Genomic DNA, 11,305 nt, shown 5'->3' with positions numbered 1-11,305 from the left:
TTGTTAGTATTTAAAATGGTTATGTTGATTGTAGATGTCGAGATTGAATTTTTTATGATTATGCTTTGTGAAGGTGAAAAATGGTTCGAACAAAAAATCCAGCGGGCGCCACGGCTCCGAGCACTTCCAAAGGTCCTAGTAAAAGTAAAAGTAAGCGAGCTCGTCAATCGTCTCCTGAAGCAGATTATAACACGAATATCTTCACCAGCAAGGCCGCGGAGGATCGTTACGACAAAATCTCGTCGCGCAGTGTGATCCCTGAGCGGGGATTCAATGTGAGCTCTAACACCGAGATAGGAGTGTCAATACGCAACAGTATTCTTGGTCATGAATGGGTGGAGTATTGTGCCGTTCCCGAGTTCGAGACGAACTTAAACTTCGTGTACGAATTCTACGCAAACTTACCGGATCACAATGGAGATGTTGTGACGGTCCGAGGTAAAAAGTCGATGTGAGCATCGAAGCGATCAACGATTTGCTTGGGACCCCAGATGTGCCTTTCGAGAATGAAGGCTATCGGGAATGGTTGAGAACTTGCAACCACGAGGAGATGGCGAGGTTGTTGTGCATTCCAAGAGAGGATTGGGTCCTTGAAAAAGGGAAAAGGGTACTCAAGCGTGACCAACTCACCAGGATTGCTAAAGCTTGGATTTACTTTGTTTGCGCTCGCCTCTATCCGATCAAGCACTTCACCACTCTTGACGAGGGCCGTATCCAGGTGTTGTTCTGCATCATAAAAGGTCATTCTATCAACGTCGGTCGATTCATCTACAATTGGATGAAGAGTCTAGACTATACTAATGAACGCCACGGTTTGCCATATCCGTCGATCATTACCGGCCTTTGTACAAATGCGGGGGTAGGACGCTCGAAAAGGGATACGATCAAGGGTCCTATGGGGCCTATTACGAATAACATCATCGATCGCTACAAGATTAGGGAGGAACCACAAGAGGAGGAAGCGGAGGATGAGGAGGAGGAAGGGGAAGAGGGACCACCAGTCAACGAGCCTCGATTGTTCTTACCAGCACCTCCGGTAGTCGACCCCGCCACCATCGACTACATAGCTCAATGCTCCAACTATCTCGTCGGCGGGTTCCAACACACGCAACAGTACATGCACCAACAAGCGGAGTATGACGCCTCTCACATCAACCAACTGAACGATCTCTACTCTCGGTGGGACATCAACCAAGAGAACCAGGTGTTATTTCTTCCATATCCTCAATACTCCGATTATCCGTACCCACCACCACAGTGGCCACCGCATATGGCACCTCCTCAATATCCGGCGCACTCACCACCACCACCACCACCGAATGACGACTAAACCAACAACACCAACTTTAAATTTTAAATTCAAGACTCGTTTGGTTTGTTTAAGCTTCATTTTAAATTTAAATTAAGACTCGCATGGTTTGTTTATGTTTAAGACTCGTGTTTTAGTTAATGTGTGTTTGAGACTTGATTAATATTTAAAAATTATGAAATCTGAATGTGTGATGGTTTTTTACTTGAATGATAATTTTTCTGTTGAAAACCAAGTTTAAAATGGGAAAGAAAGTAAAAATGTGTAGGGTGAGGTGATTCTATTCTAATCTCGCCGCGGCGACTTAGACATTTCGCCGCGGCGTATAACTCTCGCCGCGGCCTGTTTTCTACCTCGCCACGGCGAGACATTCTACAACGCTTTCCAAAGCGTTGTAGAAAGTCGTCGCCGCAGCGAAACTTACACGTCGCCGCAGCGAGAAACTTACCGAGAGCATGCGTTTTTTAAAACAGAATCTCGCCGCGGCGGCGTAGTTTTCTCGCTGCGGCGAAAACGTGTCGCCGCGGCGCAAATAAGCTATAGCCGCGGCGAGAAACTTACCGAGAGCCTTCATATTTGGGAACATATCCTCGCCGCGGCGAGTTGATATTCCCGCCGCGGCGTAATGACCTCGCCGCGGCATGGAATATACGTTGCCGCGGCGAGGTTTCTACAACGCTTTTTTAAGCGTTGTAGAAGGGTCCTCGCCGCGGCAGGATTTGTATCTCGCCGCGGCGAGAGTTTGATATTTTTATACCGAGAGTCTGTGTTTTTTAAGAACTTGTCTCGCCGCGGCGTGGTGATATTCCCGCCGTGGCGTAATGACCTCGCCGCGGCATGGAATATACGTTGCCGCAGCGAGGTTTCTACAACGCTTTTTTAAGCGTTGTAGAAGGGTCCTCGCCGCGGCAGGATTTGTATCTCGCCGCGGCGAGAGTTTGATATTTTTATACCGAGAGTCTGTGTTTTTTAAGAACTTGTCTCGCCGCGGCGTGGTGATATTCCAGCCGCGGCGTAATGACCTCGCCGCGGCATGGAATATACGTTGCCGCGGCGAGGTTTCTACAACGCTTGTTAAAGCGTTGTAGAAGGTCCCTCGCCGCGGCAGGATTTGTATTTCGCCGCGGCGAGATTATCCTGCCACCGCGAGAGATGTACTCAGCCGCGGCGATGTTGGAGAAATGTAAATGACATTGTATAGAGAAATTTTGAATGAAAAATAACGTTGTCCACAGGAGAATAACATAAAATCCAAAATGAAAATACATTATCTAAATGTTCAATATCAAACAAAAATAGGATCTATATCCTTACGAAGTAGATGTGAAACATCGTCATCATTAAAATCATCCACCTCTTGATCAATTGGCGGTAATCCTGATGTGAACGGAGGAATGCTAGACATGTCTTCGTCTTCTTCTTCGTTACCGTTTCTCGCTTTCATATGAACCACTAACGATAACTCAGGATTTGCTGGATCGGAAACATAAAACACTTGACTTGCTTGCGAAGTCAAAATAAATGAATCATTCTCGTAGCCAATCCGTCTAAAGTCGACAATTGTAACTCCTTCATTATCAACTTTAACGTGATTATTGTCTGCCCATTTGCACTTGAATAATGCGACTCGCAACCCGCAATAATCAAGTTCCCAAATATCTTCAATGTATCCGTAATACTTCATAAAAGCATGTTTTGGATTCTTATCTTTTGCCGACGAAACATGTAAAGCTTCAGCAAACAATGTAACACCGCTATTTTGTACGGGATGCTTGTTGTCTCGTTCCCTTGTGTAAAATGTAAAACCATTAACAGACCAAGCAGTGTACCTTGTAACCATTGAGGACGGCCCGCCAGATAGTTTACTCAACGTAGATGAATGTCCTGCCTCTATAAATATGCGTTTTCCAAGCCAGTTCTGAAACAAACGGTTGTGCTCTTCTTGCAACCATTTTTCATTTCTACCCTTCTTTGGATTATTCACTCTCAACTCATTCAAATGAATATCCACAAATGGCTTGACCTCGGAAACGTTGTGTAGCACATGGAGACTTGCTTGCTCCCATTCTTTTCGGTTGACGATCGAATAACTACCTATATATAATGAAACAAATACTTAAAAATAATGTTCATATATAATTTAAATAAACAAATAAAGTGTTAAAAAAAAATACCTTTAGATAGAGCTTTTGAATCAAAATTGGTATTCTTGGGTAACCCAATTTCGTCTGTTTTAGCTAAATACTCAGAACAAAACTCAACCGACTCTTCTGCTATGTAATTTTCAACTATGCTCCCTTCCGGCCTATTGTAGTTCTTCACGTAGCTTTTCAACACTTTCATATAACGTTCGATTGGATACATCCACCGTAAAAACACGGGCCCTCCTAATTTCACTTCACGTACCAAGTGGACGGTTAAGTGGATCATTATGTCGAAAAACGAAGGTGGAAAGATCTTTTCGAGCAAGCACAGAGTTTTCACCAATTCTGACTGCATTAAATCCAATCGAGTTGGATCGATGACCTTCGAGCAAATCGAGTTAAAGAATACACATATCTTTGATATTGCAAACCTCACATCTTTTGGCACAATTCCTCGTAAAGCAAGAGGCAACATTTGTTGTAGCAGCACATGACAGTCGTGCGTCTTCATTCCAGTAAGTCTCAAATCTTTCAAAGACACGAACCTCTTATAGTTTGACGAATGACCTTCGGGGACTTTAATAGAAGCAAACCAGTTACACAATTTCTTTTTCTCCTTTCGATCTAGAGTGTACTTTGCCGGTGGTAATTTTGTTTTTTTCCCACCCCCCTCCTCGGGATGCAAAATGCTTCTTATATTCATCTCTTTGAGATCCAATCGAGATTGTATTCCGTCTTTCGATTTATTTGGATCATCAAGAAGTGTACCAATAAGCGATTCGCAAACATTTTTCTCGATGTGCATAACATCCAGACAATGCCGGACGTAGTGTGTCTTCCAATAAGGAAGGTCGTAGAAAATCGATTTCTTCTTCCAAGGATTCTCTTTGAACGATTCTTTAGTACTAGCACTCCGCTTTCTTTTCCCAAGCACTTCATTGACGTTTTTAACCATCTCATAGACATCTTCACCAGACAAAATTCTAGGAGGGGGTCGTTCTTCTGAATTTCCATCAAACGCTTGTTTCAATCTTCTATACGAGTGATCTCTTGGTAAGAATCTTCTATGACCCAGAAAAACAGTTTTCTTACCATGCTTCAAACGGATGGAAGATGTGTCTTTCATGCAAATCGGACAACCAATCGAGCATTTCACAGAGTATCCTGACAAGTTTCCATAGGCCGGAAAATCGTTAATAGTCCACATTAACATTGCCCTTAAGTTGAACGAATCTCCACGGTAAGCGTCTTTGACTTCCATCCCTTTCTCCCATAACATCTTCAAATCATCGACCAACGGTGCCAAATAGACATCAATATCATTTCCTGGTTGATTCGGTCCTGAAATCAAAAGCGTTAACATCAAGAACTTTCTCTTCATACATAGCTTTGGAGGGAGATTGTAGTTCACAAGTATAACTGGCCAAACACTGTATTTACTGCTCATCATGCTGAACGGGTTCATTCCATCAGAAGCTAGACCAAGGCGCAAATTTCGAGTATCAACACTGAAATCCTTATACTCTAAATCGAATGATTTCCACTGTGCAGCATCAGCAGGATGTCTCAACATACCATCATCGATACGCTTTTCGGAGTGCCAAACCATGTTCTTCGCGTGTTTGACACTATTAAACATTCGACGAAAGCGCGGCATTGGAGGAATGTACCATAACGACTGAAATATATTTAACGAAAATCAGTAATAAATAATGAATATGAGCTACATGTATTTCCTAATCAAGTGATGAAAATGTACGTACCTTAACTGGAACTCCTTTAACCCCGTTACATGGAATTTTACCCTTCTTCCACCGTGACTCTTTGCACGTCGGACATTCATCTAGATCTTCATACTCGTGTCTATATAAAACACAATCATTTGGGCACGCATGGAATTTCTCGTACTTCATGCCTAATGTACCCAAAGTCTTCCTTGCTTCATACATACTTAAAGGTACTTTATTGTCTTTCGGAAATGCTTCTTTCAGTGTTTCCAACAATAGAGTAAAACTAGTGTTAGTCCAACCCCCCGACGCCTTCAAATGAAATAATGTAACTAAAAATGACAACTTCGAATAGCTTGTACACCCTTCATATAATGGTGTCTCCGCATCATTCATCATGGACTCAAACAATTCCGGTCGCTCAACAAAATCGTCCTCCAAATCATTCATCATGCCGCACATATCATCAATATCATCTTCAACATCATCCTCATTTGCCGTAGAACGAAAAACCTCACCATGGTAGAACCATCTTTGATACGAGGTCATTATTCCATATGCAAACAAATGGGTCCGAACAACATCAATCGAAAAATGTCTATGATTTCCACATTTAATACAAGGACAACGAATAGATTTCAAATCTACCATGTTCTCTCTAGCAAAATCACAAAACTCATCTACACCTTTCCGATATATCTCATTCAATCTATTCTCCCACATCCACTTCCTCATATTCATAGAAAAACCCTAATTATACAAAAAATTACCAATTCTAATTAGTATAAACTATCAAGAGAACAACAATTAGAAGAAGTTAAAGAAGAACTTACAAGATTTGAATGTGTAGATGAGACTAGTAAACGAGGACGCTCTAGAATGAGTAGAAAAGGTACTGGAAATATTTTTTCGAGTGAGGTTATGAGAGAGTTCAAAGTGAAAAAGACCATAAATGAGAATTTATATCACCAGTCTCGTGTCACTCGCCGCGGCGAACTTTCTACTTCGCCGCGGCGAGACATTCTACAACGCTTACCATAAGCGTTGTAGAATGTCCTCGCCGCGGCAAAAATATGCGTTCGCCGCGGCGACATATCACGCCGCGGCGAGGTACAAATCCCGCCGCGGCAGGAGTCCTGCGCCGCGGCGGGAACAAGTCGTCGCCGCGGCGAAAAACTTACCGAGAGCACCATGTTCCAGACATATACTCTCGCCGCGGCATCATACAATTCCCGCCGCGGCGAATGTATTCCTCGCCGCGGCGGGAATTAGCCTTCGCCGCGGCGAGGCTTCTACAACGCTTGCTTAAGCGTTGTAGAAAGGTCTCGCCGCGGCGGAAATTGTATACAGCCGCGGCGAGGACATCTAGGGTTACCTCGCCGCGGCGATGACACATTTTCGCCGCGGCGAGACGTTTCTGGGTAACTCTCGACGCAGCGAGAATTTGGTTTCGCCGCGGCGAGGCTCCTACAACGCTTATTCTAAGCGTTGTAGAATCATCTCGCCGCGGCGAGAAATACACTTCGCCGCGGCGAGCTCCTACAACGCTTAGAATAAGCGTTGTAGGAGCGTTAAAAAATCTGAAAGTTTCAAATTTTTTTAACTACCCGCGCCCATTCATATCTATACTTAGCGTTTTTTTCCCTCTCATTTCTCATTCTCATTTCTTCTCATCTCCATTACTCACATCTCTCTCGTCCCTCTCTCTCTCCGCCACTCTCTTGCCGCCCCGCCCCTCTCTCCGGCCACCACGCTCTCTCTCTCGGCCCCTCTCTCTCTCTCCGTCCCTCACCTCGCTGAGCCACCGCGCCCTCGCCCCGCGCGTTCTCTCCCTCTCTCCGACCCTCACCTCCCTCTCCTCGCCGTGCGCCGCGCCCACGCCGCCCTCTCGCTGAGCCCCCTCCCTCACCTCGCCGTGCGCCCACGCCGCCCTCCCTCGCCGCGCGCCCTCACCTCGCCTCACCACCTTTTTTCTTCGCCGCCCTTGTGCTCGTCCAACTCCGGGTAATGTTTTTGAACATTTTTACATGGACTTATTTAGTGTGAATTCGATATTGATTTGAAATTAGGAGATATTGTATTGGATTTGAGTTTATTGAATTGAAGTTTGATATTGATTTGATTTGAGAAATATATTTGATAGTAGATTGAATTGAGATTGAAATTGTGTTTTTGTTTAGAATCGGATTGGATTTGAGTTTATATTGTGATTAGAGTTGAGTTTATATTTGATTTTTGTTACATTTGAGTTGAAATTGTGATAACATTTGAGTTGAAAATTGAATTATGATTTGAATTTTGTTTATTAGATTCAATGTCGTCCACTACTACTACTTCTAGCGGTAGTGGTAAAAGAAAAATTAGAAGACAACTAGCGCTTAACTCCGATGAACAAGGAAAACGAAGAAACACTCTTATGGGTCGGGTTAATAAGGCTAAAACACTTGGTAAAAAAATCCCGGTACAATTTGATGATAAAGGGCAACCAATCGGTAAAGAGGGTGATGAGTTGTCGAGTTACTTTGGCGTGTTAGCAAGAGAACACGTTCCACTTTCAATGCGTGATTGGAGATGTAAAGACAACGCCCAAATTAAAGAACGGATTTGGAACGAAATGCAAGAAGGATTTACGATTCCTATCGAACAAAAACACGATTGCCTTATGAGAGTCGGAGAAGCCGCAAGGTTATTTCGTCATGAGATATACAACGATCTACTCAAAGACATAATCAACGAACCAATCGCCTTAAAGAGACCGGCTTGTATTTTGAAATACTATACAAGTATCACCGAAGAAGATTGGATAGCATTTGTTGAGTATAGACGAACCGAAATGTTCAAACAAACATCGGAACATGGGAAATCAAATATCGGAAAAAGTGTGTACAAATCTCGAACGGGCCGAAATGGATATCGAAAGCTTGATCAAGAAAAGGTTAGATTCATTTTTTTCTTTTAGTTATTTCAAATGTTGCAATTATTTTTTAATTTATTATATGATTACTTCTTACTAGCATGACTAAACGGGGGAATGGCCTACGAAAGAGGAACTTTGGATTGACTCGCGAATGAAAGACGTAGATAACTACAAGGATGAGAAAGACAAATTGATGGGAGAAAAAATCGTAAGTTCTTTACCTTTGTTATAACAATTAACCTTGTAATTTTATTTTCAAATAATTTTATGTGTAGAAAACGTTATCACAACAAGCATCGCAAGGGACATGGTTGCCGGAATCGGGAAAGAGTGTTTTGCAAGAAGCTTTGGGAACGTCGCGAGTTTGCGGTCAATCCAAACACACGTCGCGTTTTAAGTACTTTGTTCCTCCAACGCCCAACGAAGAAGTAATGAAGATGCGTCGGGAAATGAGCGAGTTAAAGTCTTTGGTGATGAAGGCATTCGGTGGAAATGGTAGCATTAATGTCGAGTCGCCTAGTGTCGAGCAAGTGAAAGAGAATCTCAACGCGAAGGTTGTTGATGATAAAGAGATGGCAAATGTTGAAGAACACGTCAATGAAGCGGTCTCTTTAGGTATGTTCAATTTTTTTTTTTATCTATTTATTAAAGATAAATGTTTTGGTATTAAGTTATTGATAAAATTCTTGATTCGCTTAGAACACGACGATGTTGATGATCGTCCGAAGATCGATCCTATCATTGTTGATGATCGTCCGAAGATCGATCCTATTGTTGTGGAAAAACCAAATAGTGTCCGTGCTAGTTGCTCTTTGAATCCAACCACGCCGGTGACACCGAGTTCGGATGAAAGCGTCGAGTGTCTTCTTTTCATTGATGACACCGAGTTCGGAGGCACAATTCATGTTGCAAATGGGCGAGCGTACATGAATGGAGGCGTAGTTCATTTCTCACCTTTGGAGGAAGGAAATTTACGCGTGGCCGTTTTGGGGGTTTTGATTAAAAAAGCAAAATTGCCAATTCCCACCGAAGAAGCTCAAACCGTTGAAGATGCTATAGGCGGGTTTGTCTCGTGGCCGAAGAGACTCATGGAAATGGACTCGGGAATAGAGAGTCGCGGTCCGGTTGTCAAACAACTCTCAAAGCTCGGTTTTGAGAGTGAAGCTAGCATCGATGATGCTAAGAAGATTCCGTACAAGGTGATTAATCCAAAGTATCGATTGCTCGCTCAACATGCCAACAAAGTAATGTTACCGGAAGGGGATGCGATTATGGTCAATGTTAGTCCAAGTCTCGCGGCTATCCCGATTCCGGTGTCATTTGAAGACATTTCCGATTTTTTGCAATACTTGGAAATTGGCGCGGGGAGCATAACGGTTTATATGGAGTAAGAGTTTTCTTTATATGCGTTTTTTAATATCAATATTCAATATTTAGTGTTTTGATCAACTAAATATTTGTTTGTCATAGCTATCTACGATCGAGGCTAGAAAAGGCGAAGAAGACTCGAAATTTTTGTTTTATAAATCCGAGCTTAAGTTCGTATATACAAAATGACGACGAGGAGGCTTATTTGTCAAAACGAGTCAAGGACGTTGGAAACGTGGTACGACATTGCAAATTTGGTGAACTAGTTTTGATGCCGTATAACAAAGGTGCGCATTGGATGCTCGTTGTCCTCGACCTTTGGAGAAATAGCGCTATGTTCTTTGACCCGTTGAGAAATAAAATCCCAACAGATTTAAATCGATTGATAAAAAGGTAATATTTTGATTTCTTAAATAATTTTTATTATAAACCGTTCTAGATGTTTTTTCTCTTATAATCTCCGTGTTATATAGGGTTCTTGTTGATTTCAAGCTCGAGCATCAAAACGCCAATAGTAACGGGCAATCAACGTACATCAAGGCTTGGGACGCTCCGAGACAAACGGGAAACACGGAATGCGGGTATTTTGTCATTTCTTATATGCGTGATATAGTCGTAGGAGGTGTAGGAAAATTAGAAAATAAGAAATCCTATACAAAAGAGGATTTAGAGAGAGTTAGGGAAGAATGGGTAACTTATGTACAAACATTTATTAACTGTGACGATTAGCTAGTTTTTTCGAAGATGTATATATTAGATTTTGAATGTTTTAAAGATGAGGATATTTGAGATGAATGTATATATTAGATATTTTTTGTATTGAAGATTATTTTCAGGTGCTAGTATCGTGTAAAAAACAAATTGTGGATTGAAAATAAATGATTCTCGCCGCGGCGAACTATACTTCTCGCCGCGGCGAGACAAGATACCGAGAGCAAGCAAATTAGAAATCTTAGTCTCGCCGCGGCGAGATTTTTTCTTCGCCGCGGCGAGTTTTAAAAAAAAAATTCATCGCCTTCCTACAACGCATTATATCCGTTGTAGAATCATCTCGCCACGGCTAAGATTTGACGTCGCCGCGGCGAATTTCTCGCCGCGGCGAAGTATATTTTTCGCCGCGGCGACGTGCTTCTACAACGGATTGAAAATCCGTTGTAGAATGTTCTCGCCGCGGCTCGGAACGTACCTCGCCGCGGCAAATAACTCGCCGCGGCGACGTATAATTCTCGCCGCGGCGAGGTCCTTCTACAACGGAAAATCAATCCATTGTAGAAGCACGTCGCCGCGGCGAAAAATATACGTCGCCGCGGCGACATGTGTGAAAATATTTTAAAATTACACAATGGAATTAGACCGTTGTAGAAGCTTCTACAACGCTTAAGATTCCGTTGTAGAAGCGTAGTTTCTACAACGGATAATTAAGCGTTGTAGAAAGCTGTTGGATTCTACAACGGATTTTTAAGCGTTGTAGAAGCTTCTACAACGCAGGATTCTACAACGCTTAAGAAGCGTTGTAGAATCATTCTACAACGTTTTTTAAGCGTTGTAGAATCCTATTTTTGTAGTAGTGTAACTACGTACCACAATATCAAATTCAAATCCCAAAAAAAAATATAATAAATTAAAAAAAATCTAAATTTGGTATATAAAACATTAATAAATTAAAAAAATAATTTACATTTGAAAGATTCTTAAATATATTTTCTTCTAAATTCAAAGAACCCTAACGTTCGAACTTCAAACCCTAAGCATGTCAAACAAAAGTTAATATCATTATAAATATCAAGAGCTAAAGTGGACTCAATCTTTGAAGAACCTAATTGAGAGAGAGAGAGAGAGG

This window comes from Urtica dioica, chromosome 6 (genome assembly GCF_054948205.1).
Source record: "Urtica dioica subsp. dioica isolate 48M chromosome 6, U.dioica_male_clone48M_v1_H2, whole genome shotgun sequence".
Taxonomy (NCBI): domain Eukaryota; kingdom Viridiplantae; phylum Streptophyta; class Magnoliopsida; order Rosales; family Urticaceae; genus Urtica; species Urtica dioica.
The sequence above is the reverse complement of the archived record's forward strand: the minus strand, read 5'-3'. Positions refer to the sequence as shown.